A 19,152-nucleotide genomic window follows, 5' to 3' on the forward strand; every position below is an offset into this window, starting at 1 on the left:
TCCCTCCCCTCTGTAGGCGGGCTGTAGTTTTCCACTCTAAAACTGCTCTACTGACCTTCAGTTCACACACACACACATATACACACATGCATACACACATACATACACACACACACACACATATCCTACTCCCTGCATTACTTAGTTATTGCCGTTCTCACAATATTCTGCACCATGTTTTCATAACAGTTTCTCCCCTCCCTAAATTGGGAGGCCTCTTTATCTTAGTTTCTCAGTTGTCTTTGTTGTCTGGCCTAACTCTTACTCACATTGCTAAATAGTGTCTCAATGCCATAGCCTTTACTGGTCCTACACTCACACATTTCTAACACATTATACACAGTTTCAGGGTGTAATAATTAGTAATTAATAATTAATCTATCAATTCCACCCTTTGACTAAATATTACACACATACAAAATATATGTTGTTATAGAAATGAATCACACTCATTGAAGTATATAAGTTGGTTTGCATATTAAAACATTACAGGTTCATCAGGGTTACGCCATGATTAAAAGCATAACGTTACTTTTTAGCAATGGTAACTAGTACATCATACTTAAAATTAGACTTTTATACACAAAAGATCATTACAATAACTTTTAAACTAGAGATTTATAGTTCTAGGAAAACATCCAGTCTCAAATTATCTGGATCGTCGTCGTCCTCCACCAAGCCTGGTAGGTCATATCCTTCAGTCGGAGTCCGGGATTGGGCCGTATCTCACCATCTGTTGGGAAACCGCCTTGCTCACCAACCCTCAGACACAGGGAATAAGACAACATCCACAAAGAACAAGTATACCCATAGAAGCTATAACTTCACCCAGAATAGTTACAACAATAGTTTTCCATTTACCAAATATGTTATCAATCTAACCGTTTAGGGAGCTATCAATACCAGAGTTCTCAGCCAGTTCGTTCGCCAGCGTGCTGAGTCCCTGAAGCGCTTTGTCACGGACCCGTCCGGTGCTGTATTGTTTGGGGATGAAAGTACAGCACATAGATCCAAACAGAACACAAACCCCGTCCCGCTCAGCCAAAAGCATATCTAAAGCTATTCTATTCTGACATGTCATTAAGCTAGTTGCCGCTGTCTGCTCAGCTAATCCCTTTATTGCATCACGAGTGTGGTTTATAAATCTTTGCTGGTTATAGTAAATATAATTCATCCAATCTACGTTTTTATTAATTGTTGACCACCAGAAAATACTTGATTCAAACCCAGCTGCGATCTGATTCCTAGCTTTAAATTGTTCTGGAACCCCTTGAGGTACTGCTATCCCATCAATATATATCCTTTCATCAAAGGATCCCAGGAGGAGGTCCTACTTTCTACGTGACAACTCACCAGTCTCTGACACGTTAGATTTTTTGCATATGTAGGTGAGTTCATAATCTGTTATCACCACACAACCATCAGATGTCAGCACGGGCCTGGTTTTGGTTCCTAAAATCCTCTGGCTGCAACAAAGAGGAGAGATTAGTCATGGTCTCTTTAGGTGTGACATTCTCTGTGTGGGAGCAGGAGCTAAGATGCCCTACCCTGTATCCTATCCTTACTAGTCCTAGAAAAACAATAATAAGAATCCCCTGAGACTTCAAACGGAGGCAACCTAGGTCGGGGTGACTTTGTTATCAGGGGATACAGAAAGTGCAAGTTACTACAAGACTCTTTCACCACATTCCCAGGTGGCTTGCATGGAGGATAAACCTGACAGAGAGTCAAAGCCTGTCAAGGGGAACGGAGTAGTTGTTAACCCTGGTTTGGCTGTCCCACAGGCAAAACAGTCCTCTTTAGACATAGTTCTTGCCGTATACTGAATCCATTCCAACCACAGGTTAAGATTTCTATACCCCGTTTCCACCTGTATGACTTCCTTCAGGTCTATAGTTTGCACTATCTTCACCACAGCCCCGGTTTCACTACCTCCCTCAGAGAGGTTTACTCTATAGGGTGCCCCAGTTGCAGAGGATATCTCACTTGTTCAGTTCTGTAACCTGTTTTAGCGTAATTCAGACTTTCAGACAGCACCTACCCTTATATGGGTCGCACTGCCATTTTCTGGTAATTCCCTACTTTCACAATACTACACCTGTCCTTAAACTGTGTATGGAGATTGACATATCCCCCCCGCTTGGTATGAGCAACTACATAGTCCCAGGATGTACATGGTGACATACATATGGTGATGTCCTTCCCTACAGTCCCTAGTACTTCCCCTTTCTCTACGTCTAGCTGTCTCCTATGCCTTCATAGACTGTGTTAAGGTATTATTTTATCAACTTGTTGATAGGTTAACTACTACTTCTGGCGGATCAGGAGGGTTTGAGTGTGTTAGGAATATGGCCCCCACAATCAGACAGCTACCTACCGTCAGGAGACCTGTGAATCCCCACCCTCGCCCTGAGAACATGTCAGACGCCAGAGGCCAACCCATTGCTTTACCTTCTATCGAACTCACACAGGGATGATCAGACAGGGTAAGGGAATCTTCGTTAAGGAGCCAACCCCCGAGCCCTAGTGTTGATCGGTTCTTTCTCCTAACTCTGTGTTTGTTCGTCAGGTGTAACTGGGTTTACCTTTTTGCAGTGAGTGACATGCACCAAGGTGGATCTTTCGGCGATTCTTACAGCGAAGGCCGTCACCAACAGGACCTGATATAGACCTTCCCAACGGGGCTGCTTCCAGTTTTTCTTCTTTAGGGACTGGATCCACACCCAGTCTCCTGGTTAGATAGAGTGGGTCACCTTCTCCTTTAGTTCACCTGTGGGGCACAACACCTCTGACATACAGGTGTGGTTAATAAACTACCTTCTCACGTGTTCTGCTAGGGTGCTCTCTAGTTCTATGTCTGCCTGTCTGGTCCTGCCAACTGTGGCATTCTGTAAGGTCTTCCAAACACTTTCTCAAAGGGGGATAACCCATCTTCATCTGGGGTTGCTCTAAATTTCTTCCCTTCACTCCGTGATAACTCTATAAAATCCATTTCCAATTGCTGGAAAGGGTACTTAGCCGGAGGATACTCACCCTGAGGTGCCCTTTGTCTGCCCTGGTGATTATTTTGAGCACAGATAACACATCTTTTTTTAAATAATTAGTAATCCCATGTGCAACAAAGTGTTGTCTAATCTGTTCTACCATCCATCCCTCATTTTTACACATGTCACTGCCCATGTGTCAATATTATCACCTACCTAACAATCACTTAGGTAATATTGGTAATTTATCATCCAATTGCCATCCCTTATTTTTATTTATTGGTAAAATAAACTATCTTAAAGTCCTCCTCTCATGCCTTTAGAATTTACCAGTGTGGATGATTAATTAACACCAGAAAGTTAAAACAGAGTTCAGAGGCAATTGAAATTCCATCCCATAGTATACCAAACATTACCATTATTCTAAATATTTAAATAATGTTACTTATCCCAAGTGTTCATTAATCCTCATGACATTCATTCTCATAAGAAATCATATATATCCCAAACTCAGCCAAAACCTAAAAAACTTCATAAAATTCACTGTGTGCTCCTCTAAAACCTATCACCCTTGACCTGCTGAAAACCCCCCAAAATTGAAACAACAAGGCTTTATAAACATCATACTAGGTGTGTTGTTTTTTATTTGAAAACCCCAATTAAAAAACAACAACCAAACAGCCAGGTCATGAGGACTCCTGATTTCTCTCTTCCCCTTCTGCCTACAGTTTCTTAACTGGTGCCCGTTCCTTGCACAGTAACTACACGGTTCCTCACATTCTCTAGCAAAATGTCCCGTTTTGTCACAATTGTAACACTTCCACTCACTCCTGTCTCCACTATTACCATTTCCTTCTTCAATCAATTTCAATCAATTTTATTTTATATAGCCCTTCGTACATCAGCTAATATCTCGAAGTGCTGTACAGAAACCCAGCCTAAAACCCCAAACAGCTAGTAATGCAGGTGTAGAAGCACGGTGGCTAGGAAAAACTCCCTAGAAAGGCCAAAACCTAGGAAGAAACCTAGAGAGGAACCAGGCTATGAGGGGTGGCCAGTCCTCTTCTTGTCTGTCTTTGCTACCGTAACCTCTCTTCTCTCCTAGGTATTGACTAATATTCTCACTGTCTCTAATTCAACACAAAACCCCATCATCCAATGTACTCCCAGCAGAACTGAAAAAAAAAAAAAAAAGACTGTGATTTCCAGGACACTGCACCTTTTTTCTGGCCTCACTATCTCCCCGGGAATTGGCCCTCCCTCAAGGTCCCTCCCAATCTGCTCTTGGTAAACTGCAAACCTTTTATTGCTTCTGGTTTCATAGGGTATTGCTTCTGATATGGCCTATGATTAGATTTGGGTATCACCTGTACTGGAATTACCCCTTTTATTAATCCTACGTCTGCTGGACCCCGGGACCACAAATGCTCTGGAACTTCTTTTCTGTCAACAGGTATTCCTCTCCTCAGCATCTGCTATTCTCATCTAAATGTACTATCTGTGGATGGGCTGTGTTGATCGCCACTCACAATATTGACCCAATCAGTGATCCTCTTACCCTTGGATACCCACTGGCCCATGTCTTTCCAGTCCTCTGCTGGCTCCTTTGCTAGGGACACATGTGGGCTCCATATTTCCCTGAACAGTCTCTGACTTTGGGGCCCTAGTTCCACCTCCACTCCTGCGTGGGTGTTGTCATAGTGAAACCATTTCAAGGCTATAGTCCTTTCTGTGGTTTTAAATAATGCTTTCTCATAGATTGCATCTGGACCTGGGTGTTTGTTATACCAGAGAGTACAGTGTAGGTCATCGGGGGACATTTTAGTGGGGCCTGGTACCACATCATCAGCAAGTTCCATCAAGGTTCGAGGAATATCAGTTATTCCCCCACTAAACAAATATTGCCTATACCAATAACATGGCTCCCCTTCCCCACAGACCACCATATTGTCTCTGACTATGTGTACTTTCATTCCCCTCTCAGCGGAAATGACAGCCACATTCAATTTAGTCATTACATCACGTCCTAGTAAATTTACCCGACACAGCTTAGATATCAGGATGGGTATGGTTGCCTCTCATCCTGATTGGTCATGTTTTAGGGTTATTGGGGCTGATAACCTTTCAATAAATTGATGACCAGAGGCAGATCGCACTATGATTTTCTCCCCATCAATCCTGACTCCATCTGGCTTGTCTGTTGCACAGGTTGCTGTCCTGCAGGCTCCCGTATTACAAAGGAATTACATTTTCATACCCATTACTGTCAATGTCAAATAAGGTTTCTGTTCCTGTTGAAGTGCTAAGTCAATAGTAGCCAATTCAAACCCCTCACAATTTGGATCAAAGGGTTCCTTAGTCTTCCCCCCACTAGAGTCTACTATTTCTCCCTCAAGGACTAGTCATGCCTTATCTTCCTCTTCCTCGCGCTCAAAGCTGGGGGATGGACTTCTCTCTCCCTCTCTTCTCTCTTTTCTCTCTTTTCTCTCCTGTCAACTGGAGGAACAGACAGACCTGGATTGTTTCAATTTCTCGTTGCTTCCACACAGCCACAAGAAGAAAACATGGTGGCTCCTGATCTGCCAGGGAGGGGCGTGCTTGGATGAAAAGCAGAGATTGTCTTGGACAATTTGCAGAACTTATGAAGAGCGATACAAATCCTGTTGACTCTGTATTAACTTCTGCCTGCAATTGCATAACTAAAGATATTTTACATATACTCAGAAGCCGTGTCATTTTCTAGTTTAAAGTTTTTAAAGTTTGTTTAAGAATAAGAGAATATCAGCACTGTGCAACGAACCCTCTACAACATGTTTGAAATAAAAAGTAATGGCCTGGTGATTGATGTGTCGTGTACTGACCTAGTTGAACTTAAAGATTGAACTGTTTGAAAAATGTGAAACAGTTGGGAATTTTTGTAGTGAACTTATGGAGCTGCTGTGTAGTGAGCTTGTGACCCCTTGTAGAATGAAAAAGTAATTTCTGGGTAGGTCTGCCTGAGTATAAGTAAGTGTTAGACTTGTCCTGTGAACACTACGAGCGACAAGAAACCTCAAGAGAGATCAACCACAGAAAACTCCAGAAAACACGTCTCCTAGACCAATTCTAGGTGTGTTGTGTCCTTCATGTCTGGGCCACAAGGACAAAACCATCGATGCCATTCTTTGTGATGCACCTGATTGTTTTAACGGTGGGATTGATATGAGTGGAGGCCAACCGGACGATTCAACAGTGAAGATTTTCACACACAGCTGTCTCAACAACCTTTTTCAGCCAATAACCGGGAGTTTTTCTCCTGCGTTTCTCATGAGGGAATGGCTTAAGATAAGACTTGCTCTATGTCAGATCTAAAAGGCCCTGAATGGAACATCCCTGCCTGGGTACGCACTGGAAGAGGAAGTCTGTGGGCCAGATGATTTGAAAGTCATACGAATCTCTTCAGTAGCGTATAGTCCAGACTCCAAAGTGACAATTGTAGGTTGTTCTGAATTCAATAGCGCAAAAGCCACCCAATCTGTTAGTTCGTATGTATTTTCTAACGCTTGCACAGAGGTCAACTATTTTTTGCCTGTCTTTAGCTTCAAGTGGCGAGATTGGTTTAAGGTGCTTGATATGATGAAACAAGTGCAACAGTTTTTCCACTATCGTGAACATTTACGAAGATGGTCCCTTCTGTCCTCAAGACAAAACTTGAGCTTATCGGCAAGAAGGTTGATCTATCAAGGAAAAGAAAACGTGAAACCTTGAAGGCCATGGAGAGCCTGGTGGAAGAGGCAGCGTCTGAGTCTCTCACAGCTTGAAGACGGGGATTTGGAGACTGATGGGGGTGTCGGGTTACAAAAGGCCCCTGAAAAGGAGAAAAATGCTGATTCTGCTTTTTTTCTAAGAAAAACATTATTATAATAATTATACATTTAAACATGTATTGTTTAGTAAGGTGTAGTATTGTGTAATAATACAGTTTATGATCCATATAAAGGTTTAGTAGTAAACATTAGTGTCATAGTTTAATATTCAATATTGTTTAGTGAACTTTAATAACTTGTATATAAATGCTTCCATTTCTGTAGCAACATTTTAGAAGAAAATAAAAGGTTTGAAAGAAAATTGTATGTACCTTCAATGAATTACAGCTCCCTCTCTCTCTCTCTCTCTCTCTCTCTCTCTCTCTCTCTCTCTCTCTCTCTCTCCGTCCCTCCCCTATCTATCTCTTTCTCTCTCTCTCTCTCTCTCTCTCTCTCTCTCTCTCTCTCTCTCTCTCTCTCTCTCTCTCTCTCTCGCTCTCTCTCTACACAAGAGCCATTGGTTCTTTGGGTTGTGTGTTTGTGTGAGCGTGTGTGGTGTGTCTTTGAAACAACTGTTTTAAACCGGTTTTACCTTTAACCTTTTAGAAAGAGTTCTCAGCTATCCATATTTTAATGGCCAACAGTTTGCTCATCTAGGGGGTCCCTTACACACAAGGGAACTGAATGTACACATGGGGTCCCCCAAGTGTCTTTGAAACAACTTTTTTAAACCTGTTTAACCTTTAACCTATTACAAAGAGTTCTCAGGGGGGGCATCCGGGGATGTCTGGGAGGTGTCCGATGATGGAATGTCCAGTGGATGTCTGTCTCAGTCAATAAAAAATTAAAAGGTAATTGTATTAAATAAATAAATAAAAATAACATGCCATTTAGCAGACGCTTTTATCCAAAGCGACTTACAGTCATGCTTGCATACATTTATTTGTGTATGGGTGGTCCCTGGGATCGAACCCACTACCCTGGCGTTACAAGCGCCGTGCTCTACCAGCTGAGCTACAGAGGACCACCAGTCTTTAAGATGTCCTGTTTTACTGCTGACCTAAACAGATCCATTTGACCCCATAAAAGAGCATCCTTGGGATGTCTCAGTCAACCAAGAAAAAAGACCCAGAGGACCAGAAGGCCTGAAGACATACATCTTAAAGAGACTCCTTGAATCATTTATTCCTCATGGAGCATTTTGAAGGTGAGTTGAATTTTCAATATGATAAAGGCTTTTATATCTAACTATGCATATATATATATATATATAATTTTTATGTTGTATATTATAAATGAATGTTTTTAATAATGTATTGTATAAATGATATAGTATATAATGAATGAGATTATGTGTTATTGATTTTTTAAAACGAGAATGGACTCTACCTACATATGTATATATCCTACTGTTTATACCAAACAAATGTCAATTTTATGTGACATGTCTCAAGGTGTCTCAGAACCCATGAAATTGCATGCCAAACCAAGTCTCTACTCAAGAGTGGACCACTGGCTGCACCTAGTGGATATACAGTTACATCAAAGTTATAGAAAATAAATACTAGTCACTTGATTATGTGTGAGTGTCTGTGTGTTTGTGTATCTAGAATGTTAGAATAATATTATATATATCTCTCTACCTACGTATGTATTTATCCTACTGTTTTCACCAAACAAATTTCAAATTTATGTGGAATGTCTCGAAGTGTCTCAGAACCATGAAATGACATGCCAAAGCAAGGCTCTAATCAAGAGTGGACCACTGGCTCCACCTAGTGGATGTTCAGTTACATCACAGTTTAAAAAATAATAACCTAGCCACTTGCTTATGTACAGTATATGAATATACAGAGACATGAGACAAAACAATGGACCTGTAGAATGGAATAAGTTATAAGACCTCTATGATTCATTTCATTTGTCAGTTCTACCAGCTAATGTGAGATGTTTAGATGACATAACATTTGAGGACACATACTGTAATTTAGCTGGCCATCTTTTCCCCTCCCTTTCTGGCTGCCCTCCCCCTTCCCTTCTAAGTTCAAGTTGGTTTATTTGTCATATACATGGAGTTAACAGTGCAATGAAATGCTGACTAGCAGGTTAACCTCTTGACAACAACAATAGAACAAGTCAGTAGCTAAGTTAATATAAAGAGTAATACAATAGTAATAAACCCTGCATTCATAACTATCCTTAACATACCTGGGGTGTTTCTGGGATAGAGGGTTGATATAAAAGTCAATATAATCAGCAATACAGGAAGATTATGAGACACAATCACTTACTATTGGTCAGCCGTAGGGAACCACCAACGTCTCAGGAGATGTGTATTTTAGGTAGTAAGTAAAACTGCCTTGGAGAATCTGCCCCAAAAAGATAGACCATCTGTTTATCTGTAATGTACTTATCCCCATATAGTTTACTCACTATCTCCTGGATTAATCTTTGTGTTTTCCGGTTGTGTTGAGTGGGACAATGGAACATAGTGTTTACCATTATCCTATTGTCTATTGGCTTCAAGAAGATATTCACTTTATCCATTACAACAATCTGAGCCCCCTTATCTGCTGGTTTAATCACTATATTCTGATGTTCAATGTTTCTAGAGCTTGATTTTCTGAAAGATGTGTAAGGTTAAGCTGATATACAGGTCTGGTTCTGAATTGTGAAAAGGAAGCCACATCCCTACGTATAACAGTCTGTATAGTTTCTGACACTGACTCCAACTGAGGTTCCCAATGTGAGGGGTTTGGAAATAGTAAATGAGGAAAATCTGTTTCATAATCAAAATGATGTAATAACTTCAATCTTCTATGATAGAAGTGTAGATTCCTCCGGAGCTCCCTGCAGTCCACCTGTTTAGGAGTTGGTATGAAAGTCAGTCCTCTTTCTAGAACCTCACTCTCGGCTTGGTTGAGCCCAATGGGACATTGCTGGTCAAGACCTCAAATCGGTTGTGAAGTAGTATGGACATATTGATGGAACAAGGTCACTAAACTGGTGGTTAGACAGGGTAGATCCAAGAGCAGGCCTCTGCTGTCATCTAGAGGGCGTTTCTCTGTACTGCTTGACACATGGAGACTCAATGGAGGCACAGTGCAAAGTGCTCAAAGTAAGGCCCAAACAATTGTTTGTCAGGCTGGGATCTATAAAGCAGTATGTTCTTCAATTAGATGCCAACTAATATTCATACAGGGACAATAGGTGGGGCAGGAGGAAGTATGGTGTTTCTGATTTTCAGAGGAATTCCCCTTTTTTCTTTGTAGCTTCAGATTGAGATTGTTGTTATTCTCCAATATGTTTTTCTTCAGTGAGCCACTCTGGATTCTCCAAGGGGAATACTCCCTCTATTCTCCACTAGAGAGTTGTAGCTCCATGCTTTTGCTGGGTATTGTCGACTGTTGGTATACATTTATTTGGTCCCCGAAATACCAAAATAAAAAGGTGTATTTGTCTAGTTTTAGCTGAGTCCCCAGTTAGCATCCATGTGGCTCATTTAAAAGTTTCAACAAAAAAAACGTACTCCTGACGTTTCACCACAATAGGCTTCTTCAGACAATGGTACAAAAAGTAGCCAAACAAAGCCAAAGGAGAGTGATGAGCAGCAGCAGCATCATCAAACCAGCGAGGCCGCCGGCAAGCCCAACAGTGATGATGCTGCCGAGCTCCAGTTAGCTCCGTGTGCAGAGCCTACCCACCCTTCCACAAGCACCGCCAGTAATCACTTTATTATCAGGGTGAGGAGACGGCTGAGCTGAAACTGAAAGTACAGCATCCATTTGGAGATGACAGAGCAGAAAACACTATATGGAGAGAACTGAAAAATAAAGTAAGTATTTCTGAACAATAATCTGAACAATAATCTATTCTAAAGGACGGAGTAAGAGAATGAATACCTGGAATGAGATATAAGGTAGGCTATTATACATGTTATTTAGATTGTCATTATGGAGAAACCTATTTTACAACCCTTATTCCATAAAACATATTAACGTTGTAGAACTGATGCGCATCAAGAAATACTGCATTCTAATGTCGACTTTGCTTATGGAAAACCATATAATGCAAAGGTTTTTACACATGCTCAGGTCTTGGGTTTCGTTCTTGGGTTTTGTTATCAGCAAAACGTCTGGTGAAGATGGTACAGGAGCTTTTCAATGATATGGTTTGATGTTTATCTCAGGGTTTCTCAATCCTTTTGTTCTTGCCCAGGATTTACACACCTGATTCAACTAATCATCAGATAATTTAATACAGTTTAATTGAGGACCGTTAACAATTATTATAGGCCTATAGTAAATCATTTTTTGGAGAGAAAAAAACACTTAACTATACCTGGTTTCTAGTAAATTATAAGTTTAGCTAAAATAATATAAGAGATTAAAGAAGAAGCACTATAAAAAAAAGGAAGCAAGATTTGGCACAATGTCAGGAGTTACTGCTATCACATGCAACTGACTGTTAGCGCCACCCTGTGGTTACTATTGGTATATAAAGGGGTGAGGCCATGACTGCAGTTGAAACTGAAAATAACAAAGTATCTGTACAGGGGCCATTATGAGATGACAGAGCAGCTCATAGTTTAATCTCTAAACTGCAACGCAGTTTGAAAGTAAAGTGAGTATTTCAGGTTAATAATCTAGAATAAAGGGAACATTTGGAATTCACCATACTAGTGTTGGAGTGCTGCTGGGCCATTCCTACCATGCAGAGCCTTTTCTGGCCCCAGGAAATATCACTTCTTATTTAGTGTAAAATGTGGATTCCAAAAGGCTTTAAATATAAAGTCAGGTGTCCTTTACCTTAAACTGGAGGGGAAAGAAACACACACCTGTTTATGAGAGGTGCTGGGTAGCAGAAGAGAACACCTGTTTAGGAGAGGTGCTGGGTAGCAGAACAGAACACCTGTTTAGGATAGGTGATGGCTAGCAGAGGAGAACACCTGTTTAGGAGAGGTGCTGGGTAGCAGAGTAGAACACCTGTTTAGGAGAGGTGCTGGCTAACAGAGTATAACACCTGTTTAGGAGAGGTGCTGGGTAGCAGAGGAGAACACCTGTTTAGGAGAGGTGCTGGTTAGCAGAGGAGAACACCTGTTTAGGAGAGGTGCTGGGTAGCAGAGGAGAACACCTGTTTAGGAGAGGTGCTGGGTAACAGAGTAGAACACCTGTTTAGGAGAGGTGCTGGCTAACAGAGTAGAACACCTGTTTAGGAGAGGTGCTGGGTAGCAGAGTAGAACACCTGTTTAGGAGAGGTGCTGGGTAGCATAGTAGAACACCTGTTTAGGAGAGGTGCTGGGTAGCAGAGTAGAACACCTGTTTAGGAGAGGTGCTGGCTAACAGAGTAGAACACCTGTTTAGGAGAGGTGCTGGCTAACAGAGTAGAACACCTGTTTAGGAGAGGTGCTGGGTAACAGAGTAGAACACCTGTTTAGGAGAGGTGCTGGGTAACAGAGGAGAACACCTGTTTAAGAGAGGTGCTGGCTAACAGAGTAGAACACCTGTTTAGGAGAGGTGCTGGCTAACAGAGGAGAACACCTGTTTAGGAGAGGTGCTGGCTAACAGAGTAGAACACCTGTTTAGGAGAGGTGCTGGCTAACAGAGGAGAACACCTGTTTAGGAGAGGTGCTGGGTAGCAGAGTAGAACACCTGTTTAGGAGAGGTGTTATCTTTGACACTAGTATGCAAACAGTATTTTCAACCTTATCAACCTTAAAACCGTTCAAACCGATGACATTTGGACATTTTGCACAGGATCTGGCTGACTGGATCAAGCTGCACAGGTGGCCTACTTTTTGTAGGGATTTGTTTGACAATCAGATGAAAACATAATCACATATGATATGTGAAACTGAGCCTGAGCAGACCTCAGAAACATATGTAACAGGGATAAGATTTGAACATGCATCAACTCAAAAAAAGAATACTGAAGTATCCGGAATAATAACGGGATATTGGTGTGAATGTCAACATGGTGGCTGGTACAGCAGGGGTTTACTGCCCTCTAGTGGAAGATACCAATAAAGACTTGATTATCAGGGTGGGGAGGCGGCTGAGATGAAACTGAAAGTAAATGTTTCTTCTGCACAGGATCCATTTGGAGATGACAGAGCAGAAAACACTATATGGAGAGAACTGAAAAATAAAGTAAGTATTTCTGAACAATAATCTGAACAATAATCTATTCTAAAGGACAGAGTAAGAGAATGAATACCTGGAATGAGATATAAGGTAGGCTATTATACATGTTATTTAGATTGTCATTATGGAGAAACCTATTTTACAACCCTTATTCCATAAAACATATTAACGTTGTAGAACTAATGCGCATCAAGAAATACTGCATTCTAATGTCGACTTTGCTTATGGAAAACCATATAATGCAAAGGTTTTTACACATGCTCAGGTCTTGGGTTTCGTTTTTGGGTTTTGTTATCAGCAAAACGTCTGGTGAAGATGGTACAGGAGCTTTTCAATGATATGGTTTGATGTTTATCTCAGGGTTTCTCAATCCTTTTGTTCTTGCCCAGGATTTACACACCTGATTCAACTAATCATCAGATAATTTAATACAGTTTAATTGAGGACCGTTAACAATTATTATAGGCCTATAGTAAATCATTTTTTGGGAGAGAAAAAACACTTAACTATACCTGGTTTCTAGTAAATTATAAGTTTAGCTAAAATAATATAAGAGATGTCTTGAAGAAGCACTATATAAAAAAAAGGAAGCAAGATTTGGCACAATGTCAGGAGTTACTGCTATCACATGTAACTGACTGTTAGCGCCACCCTCTGGTTACTATTGGTATATAAAGGGGTGAGGCCATGACTGCAGTTGAAACTGAAAATAACAAAGTATCTGTACAGGGGCCATTATGAGATGACAGAGCAGCTCATAGTTTAATCTCTAAACTGCAACGCAGTTTGAAAGTAAAGTGAGTATTTCAGGTTAATAATCTAGAATAAAGGGAACATTTGGAATTCACCAAACTAGTGTTGGAGTGCTGCTGGGCCATTCCTACCATGCAGAGCCTTTTCTGGCCCCAGGAAATATCACTTCTTATTTAGTGTAAAATGTGGATTCCAAAAGGCTTTAAATATAAAGTCAGGTGTCCTTTACCTTAAACTGGAGGGGAAAGAAACACACACCTGTTTAGGAGAGGTGCTGGGTAGCAGAAGAGAACACCTGTTTAGGAGAGGTGCTGGGTAGCAGAACAGAACACCTGTTTAGGAGAGGTGATGGCTAGCAGAGGAGAACACCTGTTTAGGAGAGGTGCTGGGTAGCAGAGTAGAACACCTGTTTAGGAGAGGTGCTGGCTAACAGAGTAGAACACCTGTTTAGGAGAGGTGCTGGGTAGCAGAGGAGAACACCTGTTTAGGAGAGGTGCTGGGTAGCAGAGGAGAACACCTGTTTAGGAGAGGTGCTGGCTAACAGAGTAGAACACCTGTTTAGGAGAGGTGCTGGGTAGCATAGTAGAACACCTGTTTAGGAGAGGTGCTGGGTAGCAGAGTAGAACACCTGTTTAGGAGAGGTGCTGGGTAGCATAGTAGAACACCTGTTTAGGAGAGGTGCTGGCTAACAGAGTAGAACACCTGTTTAGGAGAGGTGCTGGGTAGCAGAGTAGAACACCTGTTTAGGAGAGGTGCTGGCTAACAGAGTAGAACACCTGTTTAGGAGAGGTGCTGGCTAACAGAGTAGAACACCTGTTTAGGAGAGGTGCTGGGTAACAGAGTAGAACACCTGTTTAGGAGAGGTGCTGGCTAACAGAGGAGAACACCTGTTTAGGAGAGGTGCTGGCTAACAGAGTAGAACACCTGTTTAGGAGAGGTGCTGGCTAACAGAGGAGAACACCTGTTTAGGAGAGGTGCTGGGTAGCAGAGTAGAACACCTGTTTAGGAGAGGTGTTATCTTTGACACTATTATGCAAACAGTATTTTCAACCTTATCAACCTTATTAAACCGTTCAAACCGATGACATTTTGACATTTTGCACAGGATCTGGCTGACTGGATCAAGCTGCACAGGTGGCCTACTTTTTGTAGGGATTTGTTTGACAATCAGATGAAAACATAATCACATATGATATGTGAAACTGAGCCTGAGCAGACCTCAGAAACATCTGTAACAGGGATAAGATGTGAACATGCATCAACTCAAAAACAGAATACTGAAGTATCCTGAATAATAACGGGATATTGGTGTGAATGTCAATATGGTGGCTGGTACAGCAGGGGTTTACTGCCCTCTAGTGGAAGATACCAATAAAACACTTGATTATCAGGGTGGGGAGGCGGCTGAGATTAAACTGAAAGTAAATGTTTCTTCTGCACAGGATCCATTTGGAGATGACAGAGCAGAAAACACTATATGGATAGAACTGAAAAATAAAGTAAGTATTTCTGAACAATAATCTATTCTAAAGGACAGAGTAAGAATGAATACCTGGAATGAGATAGTACTAGTAAGTAGAACTGCTACTTGAGCTTAGTTGCTGACAGACAGCAGTTTTCAAAGTGGAAACTAATCAGTAGGCCTTAGTGTTATAAGGTAGGCTATTATCATTGTCATTATCATTATGGAGACACCTTTTTTACAACCCTTATTCCATAAAACATATTAACGCTGCAGAACTGATGCACATCAAGAAATAAGGTGACAAATCACAGGAAAACTACTTTAGGCGCTCTAGAGCAGGTTAGATACATTCTGTCGGAGGTGGTTTAAACTGCATTCTAATGCCGACTTTGCTTATGGAAAACCATATCATGGGAAGGTTTTTACACATGCTCAGTTCTTGGGTTTCTCGAGTGTACATTTTGAAAACGGAAGTTATGGAACTCCATCATGTGCTTCTGTTATGAGAAAAACTCCACAATGAAACTGACATTAAATGTGGAGAATAATAGATCTGTTGGCTATCAAGTAGCCTATTCATTGTTATGCCTGTCTAGGCTACTGTAGCCTGCCATTTTATACTATAAATATGTTGAAATGACTGGAGTCGTTGCAAATCATTTTGTGCCACTTGTGTAGCCAACCTGGAGCTGGCAAACAGATGTAATAAATAGCCTTTAACTTCAGTTTATTGTTGTTGTAGCCTTGTGTTATTATGTAATTATTAATGGCCGTGTTTAGTTAATTCAATTGGAAGTTATCAAGTGTCACCATGGTCACAGTTCTATTTCAATTGCTGATCTGATGTTAGAATGCATTAGATTGAAGGTAACAGTCAGCCATATTAGGCTACAGGTATAAAAATAACCTGGCTGTTGTTGACAAGCATAGGCCTATTCAGTTCATATCCATATTATTAATATTTGATTCAGTGATTGAAATTACGACCCCATCCTCAGTAGCCTATTCCAGCAGGCTACTGGGTAACAGAAGCACTTCCTACCTCAACATCTTTTTGCTGTTCATGTTAAATAAATTAGTCTGTCAATTTGAACTAAGCAAACTGCTAAATCATTCAGCATACATCTTGCCTACATCTTGCCCAGGCTACTGGAGGCTGTCTGAAATAACATGTAGGCCTATCAGGGGCTATGTTTTGGCCTAGTTTTCAGGCCTTGTTGGTGGGTTTTGAGTAGTCATTGGGCTAGAAAAAGTCATTGCATTAAATCACCTGACTGTTTGGATGTGTCTGTTAGTTAATGTTTTATTTCTAAGAGATCATGAATAAAAGAGAACAATGGACATTCTAGAATTAGTTGTCACTGTGTTCACCACAACCAACATGCTGGATCTCTGTTTAGGGGTCAGTGGTCTAAAATTAGTCTCTCTGGGAAGAGAGAGGAGGGGGGTCCCTGCCTCTAAAATGAGTCTCTCTGGGGGACATGACACCAAAGCTAAGAGGTGAGATGACAATTTGTTTAAGAATTCTTAAGTTTATTTCCAAAATGCTATATCCACAATTTTTTTCAGCAGAATTCATCTTACATACATTTACGTCATTTAGCAGACGCTCTTATCCAGAGTGACTTACAAGAGCAATTAGGGTTAAGTGCCTTGCTCAAGGGCACATCGACAGATTTTTCACCTAGTTGGCTCGGGGATTAGAACCAGCGACCTTTCGGTTACTGGCAAAACACCATTTTGTTTAAGAATTCTTACATTTATTTCCAAAACGCTATATCCACAAATTTTTTCAGCAGCAATGATTGCCTTGGGTACCTTAAATATTACTGGGTACCTTCAATATTACTGTTCTCAGTTTTTTTAATTAATGGATTTGAGATGATGGAATTAGCCAAATGTTTTTTTGGCTAAATGCTATATATCCATTGTTTAGCTGGAATGGAATGTTCGTATCCTGTATATTTGACTGTGATATGTGGTTGTCTCACCTAGATATCTTAAGATGAATGCACTTACAGATGCCATATCTTAATTTGACCCAGTTTCTCACAGCAGGAAAAGAATCCTGCAGCAATAGGAAATGTAAATTATTATGTGCATTATAATTCATGAACATTTTTTGTAGTGGTCGGTACATTTTTCATTAGGGCAAATCAAGTTTGACATTTTTAAAGTGGAAATTACAAACTATAGAAGCCTTTTTAAAGCTTGAATACACTACAATATGGCAACTGTATTGTAAGTCACTCTGGGCCCGGTTTCCCGATAGCGATGGAATTTAGGCTTACCAGTGTTTTAAGATGCATCTTTCCTACAACGGCTGAAGATGTAACATGTATTTCCCACGCACCACGCAGAGAGAACAGTCGCCAAGTGCGTTGTTGGAGCATGTCGTTATTTAGAGGATCGAAAGAAAGGGAGCGCTGCTCTTGATCAGTTTTCTCCATTCAAATCTTTCCTTAACATTATAATTAGTTCCCAATACTGATGACAGATCAGCTCCTAGAGAGATATTACCACCTACGGCTGCAAATATTGAGGCGGCTTATTCTAAATCACAGATTTGGCACATCATTGTTCACATGTTAGGCTACACATCATGAAATATATTGAGACAAATTACAGACCGTAGTCTACAAGTAGCAAAAAACTCAATATATTGAACATGAAATGTATTTCAATTTGATTGAAATAGGACTATAGCCTACTGTTTATATTTTAATGCAGTCATCTCGATTTTCATTTGAAACAAATTTATATAAGTCCCTTGTTTGAATCAATTGCAAAGACATTTGCAACTTTGTATTTGTACTCAACTTTGTTCTGAATTTATCGGGCGGTCACAAAGAGACGGATAAACCATGTGATTCTATGTTTACTGGAGATCTTCTGTGTATAAAGTCATGCGGAAGGGCAAAAAAGCATCTATGATGCTCCTAGGAAGATTCTAACGATGAACTTAGCCTAAATATGCTTTTGGGAAACCAGTCCTGGATAAGAACATCTGCTAAATGACTAAAATGTCAAATGTAAATGTTTTACATACAGATCTCATATTACTGTATTGAATGTTGTACATGTGTACAGTTCATTATTACAAATGTAGTTATTTGTTACATTTATTACTGTGTAAAACCTAGCAATACTTCTGATTTCTCTGAGAGTGAGACAGATATATAGCATTTTACAAATGAAACACATTATTTGTCTCTGAAATGAAATCATCAAGTGATGGATTTTAAACAAATACATGTCTGTCATTGAACAACCCCATGCCATGATTAGAAAGTGAAAAAACACACCAATCTCTTTCATAATGTCTTTAAACAATAAAAGATAATTTACCAACATTTCTGAAAATGATGTTTTAGAATGAAACTCTTCTTATGTTTCCCCATCTGAGCTCAGAGTAGATGAGAGACGTAATGTTTGTCTCTGTTGTGTTGAAGCCCAATCAAGCAGGAGAGACCAGCCTCCCCTGTACCCAGCTGTGTGTCCATGAAGAATGACTGGTCTATGCATCAACCTATATCCTTGAGAGAGGGAGACTTTCCTACTGAACAAAGGTAAGAAGAACTCATGGGTCATGGTCAGTGAGTTAAACAACACTGTCTCTAGTCATTTCTCCTCTCCCATTTTCCCATATCTTTTTGTTGTTTTCATAATCCATAGGCTAAACCTTTTTTCCATTTTCATAGTCCTAAAACAATATTAAACCAACACTACATTCCCTCTGTGTGTGTGTGTGTGTGTGTGTGTGTGTGTGTGTTTGTGTTTGTGTGTGTGTGTGTGTGTGTGTGAGTGTGAGTGTACTGTCAACAACACTGTCTCTAGTCATTTCTCCTCTCCCATTTTACCATTTATTTTTGTTGTTTTCATAATCCATAGGCTAAGTGTGTGTGGGTGTGTGTGTGTGTGTGTGTGAGTGCACTCCCTGGATGAGGAGATGTAATCTCATGTTTTGTCCACAGAAACCAACAGGAGAGATCAGAGTCAGAGGTTCTCAGTGGTCAGTCTTC

At 40.5% G+C, this 19,152-nt stretch overlaps 1 long non-coding RNA gene across 1 annotated transcript; it reads left to right on the forward strand.

Moving 5' to 3' along the window:
• The first annotated feature begins 16,604 nt into the window (after positions 1–16,604).
• LOC123484195 lies at positions 16,605–19,141 on the forward strand. The gene is made up of 3 exons (XR_006658425.1): positions 16,605–16,630; positions 18,583–18,699; positions 19,105–19,141. It is a non-coding gene; the product is annotated as an uncharacterized LOC123484195 (long non-coding RNA).
• Positions 19,142–19,152: the final 11 nt, after the last annotated feature.

This window comes from Coregonus clupeaformis, unplaced genomic scaffold, assembly GCF_020615455.1.
Source record: "Coregonus clupeaformis isolate EN_2021a unplaced genomic scaffold, ASM2061545v1 scaf0225, whole genome shotgun sequence".
NCBI classification, from domain to species: Eukaryota; Metazoa; Chordata; class Actinopteri; order Salmoniformes; family Salmonidae; genus Coregonus; species Coregonus clupeaformis.